Source organism: Lichenostomus cassidix, chromosome W (genome assembly GCF_008360975.1).
Source record: "Lichenostomus cassidix isolate B80296 chromosome W, HeHo_3.0, whole genome shotgun sequence".
NCBI lineage: Eukaryota > Metazoa > Chordata > Aves > Passeriformes > Meliphagidae > Lichenostomus > Lichenostomus cassidix.
This window is the reverse complement of record NC_139510.1, coordinates 6158494-6182084: the sequence shown is the minus strand read 5'-3', so window position 1 is coordinate 6182084 and position 23591 is coordinate 6158494.

Sequence of the window (23591 nt, the reverse complement as noted above, 5' to 3'; positions counted from 1 at the left end):
AGCTAGCAAAAGAAATAGTATTAAGAGTTAAATGTCACTTCAAAAGTAAGATGTTTATTGGCAGTTGGGAGATGCCAGACTGTTGTTAACCCCATGGTGCCAAAATAACTCACTACAAGACAGCTTGTCCTGTTTGAGTTATCTGACCAGTTAACAAACAACAGATAAGATCTTATGGAGGGGTGAGATGCCCTGCTACACCATGGAAATCTTCCAAAAAACTCTTTGAAAAGGCTAAAATTAGCTCTCCTGAAGTCCATGGTTACAATATTACTTGCTGCCTTGTGTCATGGCTTGAATGCTGACCAGATGTCAAGCACCCATGAAAGCTGCTTGCTCACTCCTCTTCCCAGCTGGACAGGGGAGAGAATATATAATGAAGGGTTCATGAGTTAAGGACCAGGAGAGATTACTCACCAAATACTCTCACAAGCAAAACAGGCTTGAAATTAGAGATACGAGTTGAATTTATTACTAACAAAATGAGAGCAGGATAATGAGAAGTAAAATTAACCTTTAAAAACACCTTCCCCCCACCCCTCCCTCCTTCCCAGCTCTACCTCCTATCTCAGCGGTGCAAGGAGACAGGGAATGGGGGTTATGGTCAGTTCATCACCCGTAGCTTTTCCAGCTGCTCAGGGAGAGGAGTTGTTCCCCTGCTTCACTGTGGGGTCCCTCCCATGGGAGACAGTTCTCCATGAACTTCTCCAACGTGAGTCCATGCCACGGGCAGCAGTCCTCCTCAAACTGCTGCAGTGTGGGTCACTCTTCCACGGGGTGCAGTCCTTCAAGGACAGGTTGCTCCAGCATGGGCCCCTCTCTCCATGGGTCTCTCACAGGATCACAGCCTCCTCTCAGGCAGCCACCTGCTCTGGCATGGGTCTCCTTCACAGGTGGCAGGTGGATCTCTGCATCTCTATGGACCTCCATAGGTTGCAGGAGGACATCCTGCTTCAGCATGGTCTTCACCATGGGCTGTAGAGGAATTCCAGCTCTGGTGCCTGGAGCACCTCCTCCCCCACCTTCTTCACTGACTTTGGTGTCTGTATAGTTGTTCTTCTCACATGTTGTCACCCCGCTCTTCTCTGGCCGCAATTACAACTGCGCACTAACTTTTTTTTTCCTTTCTTCTTAAATATGTTATCACAGAGTGGTTACCACCATTTCTAATTGGCCCAGCCTTAAGGCAGGGAGGGAGGAGGGGTGGAAATCAGGCCTCTGTGTTTACCGAAAGTGTCTCTAAGGCTATCGAGAGATCACTCCAGCCAGCACTGCTCTGGTGCTGTACAGAAAGACCCTTCTCACACCCGTGCCGGTGTAAGGCACAGATTCTCACTCACCCAGAGAGCCGGATAGCTCATGCATTACCAGAGACAAAGAATCCAGAGGCTCAATCAGCCGGATATTCCAGACGTTTATTCCAGAGGGTTCCAGGGTGAAAGAGAACGAATAACCCCACGTGTCCCTAGATATAGGGATCACCTGGGATCAGGGGAGAGGAGGCGGGGGGAACACCACAACCAATGGGAGAAGGGAGGGATGGAGTCAGGGGTTAGGTTACAGCCAGGGGGATTTACATAATTTGGGGAGGGACTTATCATGTTACTTGGACTAGGATGTTTCCCACCAGTGAAGCCCTGCTGTACTGGAACCACTTGGCTCCCCAGCAGTTCCTGAGGTGGTATCATGCACCACCACACAGCCTTGACCAGCGGTGTGTCCATCTTTGGAACCGCCAGGGATTGACTGTGCTGGATGTGGAGGAAGCTTTTAGCAGCTTCTCACAGAAGCCACCCTTGTAGCCCTCCCTGCTACCAAAACCAGGCCATGCAAATGCAATACACCCTTCATGACAACATTCCAGTTATGCGAGCTATCCCACCATGTCTCTGAGTTGGGGGTCGCCTGAGTATAACACATGCACTCACAGAGGTATTGGTGTCATCTCCTTTATTCTTAGGAAGCAAGCATTATTATAGACAAAAGCATTGTTCACGCAACACACTGGTATATACGATTGGATAAAAGCTAGTGTTCACCCGCCTAAACTAACTTGCTAATTGGCTGTAAGCTTTTAATCACACTCTCTAGCATCAGCTAAAGCCCTGTCTGTGCGATTTCCCTATCTTGTTTATAATTCTTCTGTGATGTTCACATTCTTGGCCCTAACGTTTTGTTATCTCCTGGGAAAGACACTTCAGGGTCAGTCACACAACCTGGATTGTGCAGAAATTCCATTTATATGGCCTTGTTCTGCAACAATTCCCCCTTTCTTCTTTTTGCACAAGCCAGGCTTGGTTGACTGTCTTTACTAGTATGCGCTGTAAGCATTGCACTATGCATGGCAAAGTTGTTAAAAATAGCAAAACTACAATTAAAATGAGCACAGCTGCTTGGATCAGATCTTTGAACTATTCAGTAATTCCCAAACTTTTCAGCCACCTGGCAAGTCCTAGGCTATCGGCTACTCGTAGCTGCCCTGACAGGTGCTGCAGTTCAGTAAGTTGTGGTCAGTAAGGTTCATACAGCACATTCCTTCAAACTCTTCGCAGCCATGCCCCTGGGCTAATAAGAGAAAATCTATTGCAGCTCTATTAACAACATATTCAGAATCGTCAATACAGTACCAATAACTTTTCTAAAAAGCGAAATTACATTTTCTCACACATAAAATTTTTGCGTAAATATTGCATTGTTTAGTTGCTTGAGGGGTCATACCCCCCCTTTTTTGTTTTTGGCAAGATGTGTTTCTTTCTATAAGAAGATGAAAATGAAACAAGTGTAACAATACGTGGAATGAAACAATAAGCTTACTTAAGAAAATACATCATTAATTGCTTAACTACCTTGCCATCACTTAGGGACTGCAATTGCTGGGGAACCATTCCATAGGCAGGGCTTGGAGAACCTTTTCCGGGCAAGGATTCCAAGTTTACTTGGAAAAGGGTCCAGCTTTTATAAACTTAATTTAGCAAGTCAAAGTGACTCGATCACATTTTTGGTGCAGAAATACCTGGGTTTGGTGGCATACTTTCCAACCAGTTAGGGCTACGGCTTGGCCAGAGCCTAGGCCTTAACTGGGAGGGTTTCCCTAGAACATTTTACAAATGAGCTTCTATTAGTATCAATTAGGAAAGTGTCTTAATATGATGCAGTTTTTGCAGATAACTACACAAAGTAATGTGAAATATTTGAAAGCAGCTGGCATTATCATTTAACTTTAACTAAATAATCAATGGTACAATAGACAAATTTTAAATAACTGAATTGTGCATGTGCAGCATTGTTTGAAACTCTCACTCATTCTTCTGTCTCACCTGTGGAAGATAAAACTGCAAAGGTTTCTGTGAATAGTAATATTAACTAACAAATTTAGAACAACTGGATACTCAGAAGCCTTGACGACAGCAAGCATCTTACAGACTGTGTGTTCACACGGTTAAATCTTGATCAGGAAGGTTTCTGTTGTAAATCTTCATCTTATCTTTACAGCAGAAAAACTGTGTTCTTTAAAATAAATGACCATAATGTAATAAAAGGTAAACCTGATAAAACTTAAAGTTAACATCACTGCAAATGAACAGAATTTAATCTTAATAGAATTTAACAGAAGATAAAATTAACAAAACTTAAAAAATAAAAAACATTAAACTGAGCAACACTGAAATTAAACAGACTTAACCTTAATTGAACTTAAACTTAAGGGAATTTAAAATAACAATTGCTTAAACTTAACTTGACCTAAACTTAACATAATGTACTTTTAATAAAACTTAAACTCACTTAAATTAACAGAACTTAACTTCAATGGCACTTAACAGGTAACTTAAACTATTTAGCAACTGGTTCATATAAAATTTACTATAACATAGTAGAGCTTCACTTACAGGCTTAATTTACAAGTCTAAAATACTTAAGAAGTTAGAACAGCATTCCTAGCATATTTGCTGGAGCACTTTCATGCTTGCATGCACACAGGCATTGTTCAAGGTATACTTGTGGAAAAAAAAATTCCCTTGAATTTAGTGAAGGGTTTACTTTGGATGCCTTTGCATCTTTTGAACTTTAAATTTACTAAAACTAGATTCAAAGTTGAAAGTATTATTTTAAAAGTTTCAGATACAGCAGAGTTTAACTCATTTTGACTCCATCATTATAAGAAAACTACTGAAGATTTATCATACAGCAATTAAACATAAATGAACAATATACAAAGGAGTAACTGAGCTGTAAATGAGACAGCAGCAACAGAGAACTTGAGAAGGTTAAATTTTTGCAGGATTAACTGGACGGGTCAGAAAAGTGTGGTAAGTACATTGTAATTCGTTTGATGTTTTGACATCAGGCTGTAAAGTTAATTGCTACAGCCCTATATTTTGTTCAGCTAATATTCACTCTAAATATTCCAAAAAGGGCTCTACTGAATTTGTCAGGGCTACCTGAATCTATGCTGAGTAAGAATAAGACACTGAGCTGGTCTATAAACTAAGATATTATGCACATAACGATAAATGATGCTTTGAGGAGAATAGCTTGAAAAATTAACTTTGCTGATTCTTTATGGGATTACAGAAAATAGGTGTATTCTAGGGACTAGTAGAAGGTGCCTGCAATTATGTTTGTACTATTTGCCTCATACTGAGTAGCTCAGGCATGCCAAGGTCAGAGCTGTAGTTCTAGATATCCTCTAAACACTTAGCTGGGCGTATGCTAAAGCAGCCCTGTGAGCTATTCTGCAGGCAGAGGAAAAGTTTTTTAAATTTTGGAAAGGTTTTAAAAAGAGAGAAACGGAGGTTTGTCCACAATAAGGCTACAAATATGGCAGATTGTTGTGATTCATATACCAATTCTGTAAAGATGAAATAAAATGCATTGGGAAAAGTTAAAGGGGACTTGAACAATTCACATCTGATTAAGACTTCATGAACATCAGAGGTATACTTAAGATAAACACTTTTAGAACTGCTTTAGCAGGAATTCAGCCCTTGTTCAAGGTTTCATCAATCAAGGTATCACTCATCAGGACAATTATTTTGCTGCAAGGCTTTTTCATTCTGAAAAGCTGAAAATATGTTTAAAATACAACTCAGTTGCACTAATTAAAAGATACTTTGAAAATACATCCACAAATCAAGCTGTCTAGGCCTGAAGGGGCCCCCTGGGCCCCCTCGCACGGTGCAGGTGTCCGAGTTTCCCCCCCGCCACTGCTTTCTGTGCCTGGGTGAAGCACAGTGAGAACCAAGCAGAGGGAGATCGTGCAGGGGAAAGGGGGAGGCCGGGGGGGGGAATGGCGCTGCTGTTCTTGGCGCTGCTTTTTCTGGGTAGTTTTTCTTGCTTTCTTGGGGAACAACATCACAGGCTGGTGCGGGGGAGCCGGGCTGGACCGGGTAGGACCGGGGCTCCCTTTGTCTGAGGGCTGGGAGCGCCGGCACGGAGTGCCCAGGGCGCAGCTCCGGGAGCTGTTCTGTTGGAGTTTAGCGTAGACAGGATGACTCTGCCCGGGCTGGGGGAGGAGCGGGGCGCTGCGAGCCGCGCTCAGTGCACTGGCACAGAGAGTGAGTACTGGATCAGTGCCCCCACGGTGGGCGACGCTCAGGAGGGGCTCCGGGCTCTCGCCGCTCCCCGGAGGTGTTTAGTTCCAGCGCTGCACTGCTATTTCTTGCTGGCTAACGCTGTTGATTAGCTCTGGTTTGCTGTTGGAGCTGTCTATCATTTCTTCATCCTCGGGGAGGGGCTGTGTTTCAGGCATTATTGCTGATGTGGGCGGGTGAGGCGGTGGAGGGAGGCGTGGACGGCTTGCAGTGCGGCCCACCGGGGTGCCTTCTGCGACTTCTGCCCTTTGCGCCAGTTGACTGGAACCCGAGGTTGGAGCAACTTCCACTTTCACTCCTGGGTTGCAGCGTGCAGCGGTGGTGCCTTTCTCGAGTGTGTTTTTCAGGTTAGAATTTTCATATTTTTTGAGGAACTCAGAGACGGTAGAACACAATTCAGCCTTTTGTCCCTTTATTGCTTTCAATGCACCAAACAAACCCCTCATCTCTTCCGCGGTCTGTTTTTGCGGCGACGGCAGGGCGGGCTCGGTCGCGGCTGTGCTGTTTGCTGGGGTGGGGACCGCAGGTGCTGAGAGAGCCTGGATCGCCGTGGCAGCCACGCGTGTCTCCACTTTCATAGCTTTTAAGGTATTAATTACTGACTGCCAGGTCACTCCCAGAGCTGCGAGTTCTTTGCCTACCTTGCTCTGTATTGTCTGGTCAAATAGCAAATAACCCACCTCTCGCCATTCCGTTACAGCAAATAGCAGAGGGGGTGTGTTAAGAAAGCCATGCTTTCTAGCATAAGAAATAAGCTTATCTAAGTCTTTTTCCTTAATTCCTTCGTCTCGCTTGGCGAGAATATTAAGAAGCAATTTCTGTGCTGCACGGAGCGAAGGGCGCGACCCTCCTCACCTTGACCGTGACTTTCCGTCTCCAGCCAGCTCCTCTGCTTTTGTGACCCCCCACGCTTTCACCACCGGATCGATACAATTTTTAGCGGCTTTGCGATATTCGTGCTCGCAGCACCGTACTCATAGTACTGTCCCTGTTCGGGCGCCAGAAGTTGGGGGTCGCCCGAGTATAACACATGCACTCACAGAGGTATTGGTGTCATCTCCTTTATTCTTAGGAAGCAAGCATTATTATAGACAAAAGCATTGTTCACGCAACACACTGGTATATACGATTGGATAAAAGCTAGTGTTCACCCGCCTAAACTAACTTGCTAATTGGCTGTAAGCTTTTAATCACACTCTCTAGCATCAGCTAAAGCCCTGTCTGTGCGATTTCCCTATCTTGTTTATAATTCTTCTGTGATGTTCACATTCTTGGCCCTAACGTTTTGTTATCTCCTGGGAAAGACACTTCAGGGTCAGTCACACAACCTGGATTGTGCAGAAATTCCATTTATATGGCCTTGTTCTGCAACATCTCTGTAATTGCAATGAGGTCAAAGCCCTGTGACTGCACACAGATCTCTAGTTCCTCCTGTTTGTTCCCCATGCTGCGTGCATAGGTGTACAGGCACTTTATAGAAGTGGGGTTTTGTGTCAATATCCCAGTAGGGTGCAAGGAATTCCCCATGGTCCTATCTTGTGATTATGTCTTTGGCTGCTTGCACTTGCTGGAGGTATCCCCTCTTAAGCATTCTTTTGTTACTTGGGTGTGCGCTATAGTTCTCCCCCTTCCGCACCTTATCCCTGTTGAACCTGGCTATGTCCCTGTCCCCCTTCACACCTAGTTTAAAGCTCTCTCAACAATCCCTTCTAAGTCCTGAGCCAGGATCCTTTTATCTCTTTGAGACAGGTGGACATAATTTGTTGTCAGCAGGCTCAGTGTCATATAAACTGACCCATGATCAAAACCCCCCAAATTCTGCTGGTAACACCAGTCTCAAAGCCAGGTATTCATCTGCGTGATTTTCCCATTTCTTGCTCCACCATTCCCTGCAACTGGCAGAACAGAAGAGAACACAACTTGGGCTCCAGATCCCTTGGCCAGTTGTCCCAAGGCCCTGAGGTCCCTCTTGATTGTCCGCAGCCTTCTTATTCGGACTTGGTCAGTACACACCTGGAAAACCAGTAGCGAGTAATAGTCAGTGGGCTGTACCAGGCTGGGAAGTTTCTAGGTGATGTCTCTTACCCAGACCCTAGGGAGGCAGCACATCTCCCTATGGGTTGGGTCCAGTTGGCATGTCAGGCCCTCAATTCCTTTTAAAAGGGAGTCACCAATGACTACTACCTTTCTTTTTTTTTTAACTGTGGAGGTCATGATGCCGGAGGTAGGCTGCCCTGCCCTAGGTCACCTGTCCAAGCTGGATGGACCTTCATCTACTTCCTCATTTCCCTGGTCCTCAAATTCCAGGGGCTCATATTTATTGTGTAAGGGCACCTGGGGAAGTGAGGTAGGTTGGGAGGGGATTTGCCTGCCACCTGGAGCAGAAACCCATTTCTACTCCCCTCCATCTCTAAGGTCCCCTTTGTCTGCCTAGTGGTAAGAGGGTAGGGGATCCATTGCTTCTTGTGAAGTGGATGGCAGGTCTGTTTGTCTGAGGCTTGGTAGAGTGAGGCTTCACCAGTCAATCTCTTCTTCAGAGTCCCTAATACTTCTTAGTCTTTTTACTTCACCTCTCAGTTCAGCCACTAGGCTAAGTAGATCATTGACCTGATTGCACCTCACACAGCTGTTCTTTCTGTTGCCCTCTGAGAGCATCCTGGAGTGCTGTGCTAATTTGAAAACAAACCAGCAGAGAAATTAACCCCACACAAATATATTGGGAGAGATTCCAAGTCAGAACTACAATTTAATTGGTTAAATGAAAATAAAGGTAATAATTCAGAAATTCCAGCTTAAAATGACAGAGTCAGAATACAACCTGCCACCCTGTTGGTCAGGATGGTGATAGCAGTGCAGTTAAATGGTGGCTGCACTCCCTTTGGAGTGATGGATGTGGTCTACTTTAAGTGGTGATCCTGAAGAAAGACTTGGTCTGTCTTTGGAGGTCCAATGGTGACTCTCAAGCTCTTCTCTGGGAATCCAGTGGAAGTAGTGTTCCCCGTAGTGTTCCAAGCCTCATCTTATATACAGGTTGGAATGTTCAGTTCCTCCCCTCTGGGCAGGGCATATCACAATGGGATGATGTAATCTTATGAGTCACTCCCGGAGACCTTGATGGCCCATTAGCAGGGATAGCCCCCCTCCACCCCCGATGGTGTTATCAGGGCTGAGTCATGCTGAAGATAAAGAACACTCCCCCACCTGTTTAACAGTTTTGTAGATGGTAATAGAATACATACTTTTTGGTTACACCTTCCATGTAACATAAGACAATACTGAAGGAGCTAGCAGCTATTATGGTAGGGCCCTCTCGATCAGCTGCCAAATGTCTTGGGAGGTCCCTGCTGACTGGAACCTAGACAGTGTTATTCCACTTTACAAGAAGGGAGTGAGGTAAAACCCAGGGAACTACAGACCTGTTAGGCTAACCTCAGCTTCAGGAAAAATTATGGGGAAGCATTACAAACCAGTTTAAACACAGAAGACCAAAGGAAGCTAAGTTTCTGTGAATAAAATGGATCAAACCCAGAAAGGTTTGAAATATGCCCCAAAACTTGATTAAAACCAAACGAGGTTAGATGTTGGTGCCTAAAAAGTTGATATATTTTATTTATTAGTAAATGAGACAAAGAGAAAGAAAGTGAAAAGAAGGGAAAAAGAAATAGAAAAAGAGGTGTGCGTGGTTGGGGGGACAGGGAGAGAGTGACAGGGGTTAAGTAGAAGCATATCACCCTTCCAAGGGTCCCAATGATGTCTCGTTGCTCTCCTCCATCTGGTCTTCTTGGTGGTAAGGGTATCCTGCTGCTGCCGAAAAGTATAGAATCCAATGGATTAATATATGTTTGGGCCAGATGGGAATGCCCGCGTGCCTCCCCTGGGGAGGGCAAGTTTGACACTGTTCCTTGATTCGCCCCAATCGAGCCTGGAGACACTTCAGAAACCAATTCAGAGAAGTGGGTATTTGCTTTATTCGATGCACCGGGTGTGGAGGAATTCTCTCTGCCAAACACACACCTCAGTATCTCCAAAGACACAGTGTTATAGGTAAAATTCATGAATATTCATTACATTCCCCAGGATAGGAGTGGTGTTGGAGTTTGGGGAAGGGCTTAGAATTTTTCTCCATCACTGTTACTAAGCAACAAATAGTTGGATGTTTAGAGCCATCAAGTCTTTTGTAAAAGACAAAGGGTGTGCTTGGGCAGGGTAAGGGAAGAGCTGGCCCTTGGAACGCTCTCTCATGGTTCGGATGCTGAGAGGAGAGGCTGCTCTTTGCTTTTCAGCTGCGACCAGAGGAAATCCAACTGTGCCCTGTTTTTTTCTTCTCCTCGCTGGGTGAGCTTTGATTCAACCTTTTTTCCCACTGGGAAGGGCACGTTTCCCTGGGCTGCGTTTTTCTCGCAGCTGCTGCTGGGAGAGTCTGGCTGCCTCTGCTGCCTGCCCCCGCCCTCTGCTGCACGAGACCGCGGCGTCTGCTGTGACTGCAGAAATCCTTGCTACCTCGCTAGCTAGCCGGGGAGAGAGCCAGCGCCTGCCCCTGCTGCCCTGCTTTCTCGCTGCTCCGAGCTGCATCGCTACCCTGCATGCTTCTCAGCCTGCCCGCCATTGCCAGCTGCCTGAGGCTGACCTGACCCTGCGCCACAGCGCCACCTGCAGCCGCTCGGCAGTCATCGCACCTGCCCTGCCCGGCCGGGAGCTCAACAGCGCCCCTGCTGCTTGCAACTGTGATTACACCACACGGGAAAAGGCTCAGCAGCTCACAAGTCATCTGCTATTGGTTTTCTGGTTCTAGTTGTGGTTGCTATTATTGTTATTGCTTGTTTATAGATACTAGTAAAGAACTGATATTCCTTTTTTTTCCCTTACCTTTGCCTGAAAGCCCTTGATTTACAAAATTAAATAATTCAGAGGGAGGGAAAAAATCACATTCTCTGTCCTACGGGAGGGTTCAACCTCTCTTGGCAGACACCTGTCTTTCAAATCTAGACAAGTCGTTATACAAATAATTTCTCAGAAGTCATTAATGTCATTATCATGTGCACCACGCATGCTCTGTATGTCCCGATGGTCTTTGGAGACCCCGAAAGACCCCTCCAGGATGAAGGTCCTAGTAGTCTTCATCACAATGCACTTTTCACCTTTCCCTCTGGAGCATGCATGGTTCTTCATGGGATGATTCAGCGGTTTCTGTGCTGGTTTCAAATGGATGCTTGTCCCTCTTATCTTGATAAGATTAAGATATCCTTTTTTTTTTTTACATCTTAGCTGATAAGCCACCAGGCCAGAGCTGTTATCTACATTCACTCCTCTCTGAGAAGCTGTCAGCTACAGTTTGAATTAGAGCTCAGCCTTCAGCCCTGGACAGGCGCCGTGCTGGTGGAAGGGGGCAAAAGATCAAAGAAACAAGGATGGTTGAAGTGCAAATAGATTTGGGTTTTCTATTTGACCACATCTTTCTCACCCTTCCAACACTGGATCTATGGCATCGTTTGTAGTGCTCTGGTGCCGGGTCTGGGGCCCCCTTTGGGGGGGTGGGGGGGGGCCTTTGACGGGCCATGACACCCCCTCTGCTGTCCTTCACATGGATGAGGTTTTCCCAGGATGAAGGGGCTCCACAGCTGAGTTCCTCTGCACAGCGGAGGATGGGTGTTCACTGCCTCAGACCAGAGGCTTTTTCACTACACACCCAAAACCTCTCTTCCTCCACCACCATTTGGTGTGAGGGTCTGTGTGAGCCTGGCAGCTGATAGCCCTGGGGCTGTGGCCTCCACCCCAAAGGTGATGAGCCTGATCCATCTGTGAATGTATTCTTCCCCCCTAGCCCAGACTTGAGCCACTATATTATCTCCATGAATGAGCAGTGTAGGGCCTCAGTCAGAAGGCCTATTCAGGGTGTGGTGGTCTTTCTCTGGAGCTTTGGTAATACAGTTTTGCTATAATAGGCAAAAGTCCTTCATGAAGATGTTTAAGCCATAAATTATAACATTTCAGTCTCTCACAGGAAGGTTATACTAGGTAATATTTAAAGGCATTTAAAGAACAGTGTAATCATCAGGCACAGTCAACATGGATTCACAAAGGGAAAGTCATGTTTAGTAATTTGATACCCTTCTATGATAATGTCACTCACCAAGTGGATGAAGGGAACACGGTGGATGTAGTTTTTCTGGATTTTGGTGAGGCTTATGATACTGTCCCTCACAATATTATCACCAAATTACTGAAAACCAGGTAAAATAAAACTCCTTAACACCAATTTTATTGTTAAAGAGGATATCATTTTTTTCAGGCACCTGGAGTGGCATGGGGAATAACTCCTCCTAACATGCCCCCCGATTGTTACAACTGTGTTGCTCATATACAGTCACTACATGCATAATATAATTTGCCCATTACCACAGAAACCCTCCCCAAGTTCCCAAACTCAGTCCATGTTTTGACTGTAGCTGCATTCCTGAGTCTGATGTCTTCTCTTTATCTTCCAATGTCCTTGCTTGGAGAACAATTTCTGTATGTGTTGCTTCTCTGCTAAAGGTCTGCAGACACAGTGTCTTTCTACTAAAAGCTCACAGTTACAGTAGAAATTGAATTAACCTTTTTGGTATCAGTTCCCCCCTTTGAAACTTCTCACATTCCTTGAGGCCATTTGATAAATTTCAACTCAATCTTTACCTATAGTAGCATACATTCCCGCAAGGCTACAATTGATCATTTAGTGAACACAGCTAATTGTAAGACCAATAATTACTATGATTACAACTATAATAGTGATGGTTTCCAGTATTCCAGCCAGCCATCTTCTCAGGGACCATCCTCCCTATTCCTTGAAGGATTTTATTGAACCAATTAGTTTCAAAGGCCTTTTGGATAGCTTTGCTATCCTCAGCAACTTGCCACATTTTATTAAGTTGTTTTTGGAGATCTTCTGTTACATTTGGGATTTGTACACAGCACTGTTCTCTATCCAGTTTTAATTGCCCACAAAGTCCTTGTTCTTTGGCCAGCAATAGATCCAAGGCCAGCCTGTTTTGTAATGTCAATTTAGTATTTGCCTGTATTTGCCTGTTTATAATTTGAAATCCCCTTTCTGTGGCTTCAGATAGTTTCCTTACTTCCAAGTTAGATTATCTAACAAAATTCTGTTTTCTAGAGCCATAGTTCCTGGTAAGAGAAAACTCTAGGGCCCATTCAAACTGTGTGGAAGCTGAAGGCCCCGTCCATTCATCCTCAGTGTCTTGTTTTACCTTACACCAATATTGGGCTTTTATTGGGTATCTTCTCCATGTTGGGCATAAAGTTAATAACCCTAAGGTAACTTGCCTGGTGGTCAGTCCAAGCAGGAGTTGGGTGGTCCAATATCGATGCAAAGTAGCCCAGACAGTGTAACCTTCCCAAGTATTTCCATCGTCCTTCTAAAGGCTTTGTCCAGGTACGAGGCTTGCTTCAGAGAGTTTTATACTCTGGCAGGTCTGAAACATTTTGGGTGTGATTTTTAGTAACACATAAATCTAACAACCTGGCTGCTTCTCCTCCTGATGCTGCTAAGGCGAAATCCAGAAAATGTTGGTCAAGACTATAGCACCCTGTTGGACACTCCTTGCCTCCTTTTTTTCCTCCCAGAAACAGTTCTATTATCTCCTGGCCCCCAAGTTATTGGATCTTCAGGAATACCCTCTCCTTGTCACCTACATCTCTCCGTCCCATCCAAACAGTGGGTGATATTTGCAATTACTACTGACAGATCTGTATGTATAATTCCCCATGGAATGGGTTCCCCTGCTGAATTGGGGATAGGGAGGCAGGCTGTAATGCTGGACAGATTGTGAATTTTGCCAAACCCTTGGATTAAAGTTAATGCTAAATTTTTTCAACCCCTCCCCCTGAAGACAAAAAGATTCCCATAAACATTAGTCTATGCATTTCACTACTTGTCTGTCACTGTTGGACCGCTAGCAGAGTGAAGAGTCGAGAAGCTTTCAGGTGATCAAAAGGATTCTGAATTTATTATTTATTTTAGCAATTATATAGACATCAGCAGGCCGTTCGGATTGGACCAATTCAAAACCTCCCCCCAGGCTGATTTGCCAGCCTTTAACCGCCTATCTCCAAAAGACCGTTTCAATAACACAAAAACTTTATTTATAAAACATAGAAAGAAGAAAAGTTCCCATGGGAAAGAATCTGTGTTGTCACACTTGTCTACAGATGTCTTTGAGATTTTCAGCTTCAGGGGTCCGGTGTTGTCCACTGTCCACTCTGAGTCAAAAGCCTTCTTAATTTGGGTGCAGTGAATCCAGGAGTTAAGTCCTTTTCTCTTTACTGCCATTCTTGTAGTCAACAGAACTGGATAAGGCCCTTTCCACTGCTCCTGAAGTGGTTCCGATTTCCAGGTCTTGAGGTATATGTGATCCCCGGGCTGAAATGAATGAACTGGAGTGTCCAGGGTAAGAGGTTCTGAGAGAATGATAAACCTTTTTAGTTCATTCATAGATTTTTCCAATTAAATTAAATATTGTTCCACTTCCTGTTTTCCAATTTGTTCCTTGTATTCTGGGAAAGTTTTGACAGAATACTGTCTCCCAAATATCAACTCATACTGTTGCCTGGAAATAGAACAAATCTTCCCAAACGTTAGAATAATAATATAAAAGCAAACATTTACTAGAAAGCCTTCAGGTACACAATATGGCGAAAATTGCCCGTAGTAAAGTAATGCTACAATTTTATAAGGTTAGTTGATTAGTATACCCATCATATATTTTCCACTTAGAAGGCTAGTTGGTTAGGTAATAATTCCCTGGGTGCTGCCCTACTGGAAGCGGTCCAGGGGCTTCTTTGCCTCACTTTTGTTACATCTTTCCAGGTTCTGGTTGGAAAACAGAATGTCCTTGTGACGATCGGCGAGAGGAAGCAAGCAGTAGTCTCAATGTGAGATATAAGCAAGCTCCATTTTATTTCACCAAACGAGAAACTTATATACTGTTACAGATGTTTCTAATTATAGTTACACACGTATCTGCAGTCTGTTCTCACATAATCAGGGTTTTTCCTGATGACTCCCTTATTCTTTTCTCATAACACTTCTGACTCCCTATCATATAACATTCTTCTCACAGTCTAGAAACACACAGCTGTGTTCCCAGGTTTTAGCTTCTCATGACACTTTACTAGGATTTTTACTGAGGCCTGCCTATGCTGAGGCTTTGTTCAGGCCTGCTCAACTAACACAAGTTTTGCTGGAAAACTGTGTTTTCCAACATCCTTGTAGTTGGTTCTCGGAATAAGACTAAACAGTATTTCAGGAATGTGTTAGAAGGTTAGCTTACTGTTCCTAAATGTAGGGAAAAAGGGTAGGAAAAGTACTAGGAGCTACAGCCATGCATTAGCAATCTACAAAGCTACAAATATATTGTCTTGGTTTGAAAGACAGGTGTCTTTTAAGAAAGGTGGGAACCTCCCTTAGAATAGAGAATATGACCCCCCTTCCCTCCAAATTATTATAACTTTGAAATCAAGGGCTTTCAGGCAAAGATATGGGAAAAGGAATAACAGGTATTTACTAGTATCTATAATGAGGCAAACAAGCAACAACAACAGTAGCAACAACAAACAAAACCAGAAACCCAGTGGCAGCCTGCTCTGAGCTGCCACACACCCTTCCCTTTGGTGCAGTTACGGTCACAGCCAGCAGGTGAGCTGTTGAGCTCCCGGCCAGGCAGGGCAGGTGCGATGACTCCCGTGCAGCTGCAGGGGGTGCTGTGGCGCGAGGTCGGGTGAGCCTCCCTCAGGCAGTAATGGCAGATGGCTGGATGGGAGGGGACCAACTGCAGCAGGAGACCTCTGAGCAACAGGCTAGAACAGCAGAGCTGGCTCACCCAGGGCAGCAAGCAAGAGGTAGCAGAAACTCCATAGCTGTGGCAGGAGCTGCAGTGTGTCCAGGAGGGCGGGGGATGTGGGGCCACGGTGTAGCAGAAAAGCAACCTGAGTCAGCAGCAGGAAAGTCGCAGGGCTAGGGAGCCGCATCTGGACTCTTCCGTAGGGGGAAGGGCCCCCGGGTGTCCCCTGAGGCACCCGAGTGGATGGTAAAGGTCCTCCCCAGTCAAATTTGGTGTTAATAAAAAGTCACAGTTCAAACGGCTGCTCTTACACATGAAAGCTCACCCAGTAAGGAAGAAATGCAGATGCTGGGCTCCGGCAGTCACAGAGAACTCTCTCCTAGCTGCGGAAGCTCGGCTGTCTCCTCCGGTGCCCCGGAAGCAAGAGAGCCAGGGGCTGCCCCCAACTGTCTTTTTCTTAGCCCATGTCCTCATGATATTTCTCCTCCCCCCAGAAAACCTCTGGGATAGGAGGAATGCAGCCAGGTGTCCTTCTCCCCTGAGCCTGGTAACTTCTTTTTTCTCTCTTAGGTACCGAGAGTTAAAGTGTCTTAGCAACAGATGGGACAAAAATTCCCAAAGAGAAAGAAAACAAAAGGCACAAATCCTACCCTCCAACATATATGTAAAATAAAAAAAGCTAAAAATCTTAGGCATCAACATGGGCTTGTTTTCAAGTTAGTTCAGGGTTGCACCTTAATTCGTAACAAAGCTAGTGGTAACACCTGTGGTCATTTCAAGGCAGTTTCCTGGCACATTTTGCTAATTTGTCTCTTTAAAGTTTGATTCATTCACTCAATCCTTCCACTAGATTGTGGTCTCCATGGAGTATGTAAATCTCAGACCCAATTGTTTATGAAGTTGCTGTAAGGTTTCAGATATAAAATGGGATGTCATATCAGATGACATTCCTATAGGCACCCCAAACATGGGTATGATCTCTGAGGAGTATCTTGGATACTTCCCTAGCCTTGTTGGTGCAGCAGGGGAACACTTCTGGACACCCAAAAATGGTATCCACTAGGAGATATCTTTATCCTTGTTGGCATGGCAGCTCAGAAAAATCAATTTGCCAGTAATCTCCAGGAGTGTTTCCTCTTTTAGTGATACCTGGAGGTGGTCTTTTTAAATTCAAAGGATTATTTTTAAGACATATCAGTAATTTTTCTCTAACAGATTCAACAGTTTTTGTCATATGGACTCTGAGTATCTGTCTTGGAGTGATTTACGATGATAGTCTATTCCATGATCCTCTGGTTTAGGCCCAAAAAAGGTTGCGGTATCTTTAAGGTGCAGGCCAGGGGAGGGGCGAGTTTTGGGCTCTTTGGTGGGCTTTTTCAAGCCCTCAATTTCCAGGTGTTCCGTGGTGCAGTGTGGTTATAGTTTTGCTTGGCTAGCTTGGTTTTGTTGGCCCAGGCTGATGCCTTAAGGAACCTAGAAATAAAACAACATGCTTTCGAGACAGTATTAGTTTAGGAGCTAATATAAAGGCTGGTCTTTATTGGAGGCCTCCAAGGGGCAGATATGGAAAATGCCCACCCTCACATGGGGTGAAACTAGCATAAGTGACAAGAATTCCCAATTAGAGACATAAGTGGTGAGGTAATTCCTCCCTGGTTCAACCCTCTCTGAATCCCACTCCCCCTTAGATAAGAACTAAACTTTGTTTATGAAAATGTGTCTTGAAGAGCTTGTTTCAACCTTGGCTTCCGGGAAGAACCAAGATAGGATAGGGGCCTTGTACACCCCTGGGGCTTGGAGCCTCTGGAATGTTTTTTCTTTCTGCCTGGCAGGGTAGGGAAAAGGTAGAGAAAAGTACTGGGGCTAGCTACGAATACTATAATAGGCTACAGAGCTACAAATAAATGTGTAAAGAATATAGAGAATATATAAAAGCAAAACCAGCAAAAATCAATTCAGCATTCAGGCAAGAAGCTTTTCTCTTCCCTGGCTTTGGAGAAGCTGCAGCAGCAATCCTTCAGCTACCTATTGAGGTGAACTGAACAGCGGGACTGGTGGGAGAGGGGTTGCTCCACTCCAGCCCCCAAACCTTGGGAAGCCGAGCTGGGGAGAGAAAGCACACCAAGAGGCTCCAGCCTAGCTGCTTGGTCTGCCATGGAGAGCAGGTCGACGCCAGAGAGTCACCAGATTTTTCATATGCTGCCTGAACTGCTGCATGAAGCTCCTGATTTTCTTTTTTTCTTTTTCTTCTCTGAGAGAGAAGCCGGCGCCATCTTGTACCGTGGGTTGTGAGCAGGTATTTTCCCTGTCATTCTGGGTTTTTGTTCTGGTGTGTGTGTGGAGGGGTAAGGTCTGACAGTTTAATATCTCGCAGTTTTTTATTTTTGTTTTTCCCTTTGCCTTGTGGGCATTCTGTTTGCTAATAAACTGTTTTGGGGTTGTTTTTTTTTCTTTCACTTTCATTCATTAGTATTAATTTCCTATTGGTGGAAAGGGATTGTTGGAACCTTTTTAGAGGAGACGACTCATTCCAAAGTGTCTTCTCCTAAATTTGTCTCAAAACTGAGACAGTATTTGAGTCCATAGGCTTGTCACCATAGCGATAGCATTGATTCCCTAGTGTGTTTGCTGCTGTTTCTTCTTTACAATTTGTAACATTAGCTGTGGTAGGACTATGACCGGATTATTGGGAGTTACTAGCCATCCACCCTCTTTATTCTGGGCTTTTAGATAAGTAGGTAATTTTAAATCTGCCTGACAATATCCAGGGCTAACTTCTGGAAGTGAAAAACGTTCTTAGGTATTAATTCTGGGATGCCTTATTGCTCAACCTTTCATGCAGCTTTATCTGCAAGTCTATTGCCTACATGAATTTGGGAATCCCTACATTGGTGTGCTTTGCAGTGTATTATGGCCACTTCTTTATGCAGTTGGATAGTATGAGGAAGGGACAATATTTCTTGTTTATATTTAATCAGAGATCCCTGTGCTGTTAATAGACTTCTTTCTATATGGCTCCATGGGCATGAACAGTGCTATAAGCATAATTTGATTCAGTCCATATGTTTACTCTTTTTCCTGCTGCCAGTTCCAGGGCTCTTCCTAGCACTATGAGTTCTGCCCTTTGTGCTGAGGTGTCCACAGGCAGTAGTGCAGCTTATATTACCTTGGTTGATGTTACTACTGCATAGCCAGCTCTTCGTTTTCCATCTTGCACAAAGCTACTTTCATCTGTAAAGAACTCTATCTCTGGGTCTTCAGTGGGTGCATCTTGCAGGTCTGGTCAGCTTGCATAAACTTGCTCAATTGTCTGTAAGCAATCGTGGGTTAGCTGCTCTTCCTCTTGCATTGGGGTGTTCAGGACTTGGGCTGGATTTACTGTCGTGGTTACTTTCAACTCCACATCATCTTGCTCCATTAGAACAGTCTGATATTTCAACATACAGCTCAGGGAAAGCCAATGCCCCACCTTTTGGCCTAATAGAGTGGTTACAGTGTGTGTCCTAGGTTGCAATATTGATGTAGTTAAGTATTCTATTACCACCAGCTGTGGGCCATTAGCTGCTATCACCCACTCCGGATGACAGACAATGGGCCATCCGTTAGCTATCATCACTTGCTAATGACCCACCCCGCATGACAGGCAATGGGCCATCAGGAACCCACCGTGTGACTCATGGACTTATCTCATCCCATTGTGAGATGCTCTGCCCAGGAGGGAGGAGCCAGGTGTTCCCACCTGGATATAACCTGGCCTTGGAACTGCCTGAGCTAGCCCTGTCTACTGGGTTCCCAGAGGACCAGAGCTACTACTGGATCTTCAGCTGGAGACTAGACCTTCACAAGATCACCGCTTCAACTGGACTACTTCAGTTGGACTGCTACTACCACCCTAACAGGGTGTTAGGTTGTATCTGACTTTGTCAGTGCTTTTCCTTGTATTATTTCACTTATTTTTAATTTCAATCTTGACTTGTGATCTCCCACTGGTTTGTTTTCAAACCAAGACAGTGTGCAAAGTGTATACTATTCTCTCATGTCCCAAAGCCAATTTCCTGGCCTCTTGGATAAGGAGAACAGTTGCTGCTACATCTCGCAGGCATCCGGGCCATCCCTGGCTTGCATTGTCAAGTTGTTTTGAAAAGTACCCCACAGGCCTCTTGAAGTCTCCTACCTTCTGAGCCAGAACTCCCAAGGGCTAGGTGCTATCATTCATGCACAAAAAGCTCAAAGGGCTTTGTTAAGTCTGGAAGTCCTAAGGCAGGCGCAGACATCAGGGCCATCTTTAAGTTATGGAACACATGTTCACTCTAAGAAGTCCTAATTAAAGGTCCTTCTGGGGCCTCCTTTAAAAGCTCATATAGTGGTTTAACTAAAAGTCCATAATTCAAGACCCAGAGTCTACACCACTCTGCCTTGCCCAAGAATGCTGTTAAATCTCGGGCAGTTGCAGGTTGAGTGTGGTGGTTTTGATTAGCCCAAAACATCAGCAAGGTATCTTTAACATCTAAGAGAAATTTAAACCCCTCAGAACCTGTTGTAATAGGCCTGAGGAAGTGTCTGAGGGGTGGGGAGTGGCAAAAAGATGGCTCCTGTGTGTCCTGAGTGAAGGTTTTGGAAGTTTTTTCATCAAGTCCAGCAGAGCCAATCTGTGATGGCTCTGAAAGTGATGGACATGCTGCTGGCCAAGTATAGGCCAATTAGACGTGCTAGTTATACCTCTGTGAAAACATATTTAAGAAGAAATTAAAACAAGGTAGGCATGCACTTCTTTTTAGTTAGAGGAGGAGGAGGAGGTAAAAATATGTGAAGGGAGAACAGCATGGAGACACCAAGGTCAGTGGAGAAGGTGGGGGAGGAGGTCCTCCAGGCACTGGAGCTGAAAACCCTCTGCTAGCTGTGGTGAAGACCATGGAGGGAGCAGGAGGTCCCCCTGCAGCCCATGGAGTCCACGGGGGTGCAGATATCCACCCACAGCCCATGCCAGAGGAGCAGGTGGATGCCTGGAAGAAGCTGTGATCCAGTTTGGAGTCTCATATAAAGAGTTAAAGCTGCAAAGGCCTTCCAAGGGAGAGAAAGGCCTTGCTCCTGGGATGGAAGCAGCCTGGCCTCGGCTTGGGAGAGTCTGCACCTTATGGACAAGAGGAGTCATGTTGCAGCAGAATTCAGGCGGGATGTTGCTCCTGAGATTGGACCCATGCCAAAGAAGTTCCCAGAGGACTGTCTCTCGTGGGAGGGACCCCGTGGCTAAGTAGAGGACCCCTCTCCCTGATGGACTGACCAAAGAAAAAACCCCTTACCCTTCCCCCTGCCCGTGGTGTTGATTTGGAAAGAGGGAGGGGACTGAGCCGAGAAAACAGTGTCTTAAGAGGGAGAGGGGGAGCAGAAAAACTGTCTAGAGAAAAAGAGAGATAAGCAGAGAACACAGTATTTGTAGTAGAAGAATTGTGGTGATGAATAGATTTATGGACTAAGGGAATACCCCATACCTTGCCCCCTACCCGAGTTGCTAGTTGGAAGGAGGGAGGGGGGTGAGTAGAAAATGCTGTCTTAAGAGGGAGGGGGGTGAGTGAACAAAAATAGTGTATGAAAAGCTTATTTTTAGCTCTCATTTATCCTCCGACTCTGTTAGGTGAATTATTCGCTTTGCAACTACATCTGAAGCCTGCTTGTCCTTTTCTTCTGTGCGTCCTCCTACCAGTGTCCTATCTCACTTAACTCATGAGATTGGTGTGTGTTTAACAGTTTTTTTCTTTCCCCTCTCCTGCATGTTTGCAGCAGGAGAGAGCAGGGGTGCCTGGCATTTAGTCAGGGTCAGACCCTGACATTTTTGGTGGCCCGTACAGGGATCAAACTCGCGATCTTGGCGTTATCAGCCAAGTACCTGGAAGATGGCCTCTTTTCTGTCTGTTCCAAATTTCAGCTGTCCTGGAATTATCTCAAACCCTAGGTAGGTAATTTGCTGCTTCATGATTTGAGATTTTCCTGAGATACTTTGTAGCCTACTTGGCCTAGGAAATTTAGAAGACTGATAGTCAATTCCATGCACTTTTCATTAGTTTCAGTTGCTAGTAAGATGTCATCAACATACTGCAGGATCAACCCTTCAGGGTTCTCTTTTTTCCAGATCTCTAATTCCTTTCCCAATTGGTTCCCAAAAATCATTGGGCTATTTTTAAATCCTTGTGGCAACACAGTTCAGGTAAGATGAGTCTTCTGACCAGTTTGGGGATTTTCCCATTCAAAAGCAAAAATTCTCTGACTTTGTTTATCGGGAGGTATGCAAAAGAAAGCATTCTTCAAATCTATTACTGTAAACCATTGGTGATATTCTGTAAGGGATGTTAACAGGGTATAGGGATTGGCTACAACAGGATGGATGTCCTGAGTTATTTGATTGACCGCTCGTAGGTCTTGTACTTACCTGTACCTGTCTGTTCCATGCTTTTTAACTGGCAAAATAGGAGTGTTATATTCTGATTTACATTCTATAAATAATCCAAATTCCTTGAAATTTACTATTAGGCTCTTGATTCCTCTTCTAGCTTCTAATTTTAAAGGATGTTGTTTCTGCCTTACCAGTTTTGATCCAGGTTTTAGGGTAATGCTTACAGGCTGAGCTCATTGGGAATGTCCTGGAGTTCCACTAGCCCAAACTAAGGCTATTACTGCATTTTCTATGACTTCCGGTATTCCTCCAGAGTTGTCTGTTTCCCGTGTACCCTGTAACATAAAAGTTTGGGCCTCAATGGCTTTAGTCGCAGGTGCCAATAATTTTATTTCTCCATCTTTAAATATAATTTGAGCCTCCAATTTACTTGATAGGTCTTTTCCTTAAAAGATTAATCAGTTCGGCATACATAGATCCATCATTTGCCAAATTTAAATTTATTTGTGTTAAAGAATGTTCGCATTTTTGTTCTCCCTGTTGTATCAACAATATTTACTGTTCTTTGGCTTAATTCTCCCTGGTTTGTATTTAGTACCGAACAAGTAGCCCCAGTGTCTATTAAAAAGTCAATCTTCTGTTTCTGTTTAAGCAATCTTTGTCAATTTCTGATATCTTTGAAGGAGAGTTTACACTTGGAGCAGCTGAGCATATTTAACACTTGAGTACAATATTGTACTGAAAACCTCTTTTAGATTGCATATTAAGTTTTTGTTCTGCACTCCTGAGTACCATCTCTTTCTTTTTTCCTCAGACACACAGACACACACAGCACACAGTGACAGTGTCTACACACTTAAACAAGAGACACACACACACAGAGACACAGTGCACAGAGACACAGCACAGACACAGTTCACAGAAAGCACACAGAGTACGCAAGGCAAGCACGAGACAACATCAGCTGTAAAATGGTCAATTTCAAACTTCTTCCAGTCTTTTTGCCTTTCCATTCACAAAAACAAAAACCACATATTACACACACACAGAAAACAGAGTACATATCAGTTGCTTCAAAAACCCAACAGACACTCAGCTATGTTTCCACACTGTCCCAGCAAGCAGACTTTATATATATCACGGGCATCCCCATGTTCATATGCCGGCAAACTCAAATCAACACACACTACTCACTCCCATGCACACACTCCCAGAGTCCAAAAAAAGAATTCACAGCATCTGAGTAAACTTTTTAAACAGAGAATTCAGAATATCATCTCCCACTTAATTTTAGAAGAAACTACCCCCATATTTGATAATACAAGCAACAACCATCAGAAAGTGAATTCAAGAGGTACTTCAGACAGATATAGAGAATTCTCGCTGCAGTTTCTGGGCTGGGGGGAGGATGGGGAGGGGGGCTGCCCAGGCATGGTCAGGAGTGCCACTGGGGCAGGGAAGCCGTGTGGGTTTGTGGTGGTGGTGGCGTCCCGGGCTGGGCTTGGGCTTCTGTGTTGTAAACCTGTTATTTTTCCTTTCTTCTTTCCTCCCCCCTCTGCTCAGGGCCAGGGTGACGGCAGCCACACACTTTGCCATGGCTCAGCTGCTGCTGGGGGAGGGCCTGCCTGCCCACCTGCTCTTATCCATGCCAGGAGCTTGGCATGCAACACTCATGGGGATGGGGGGGGGAGGGAGGGTGTCCAGTAGCATGGCACAGAACAGTACAGGCAGACAACAGTTTTTTTCTCCTCCTTTTTTTCTTTTTCTCTTTACAGT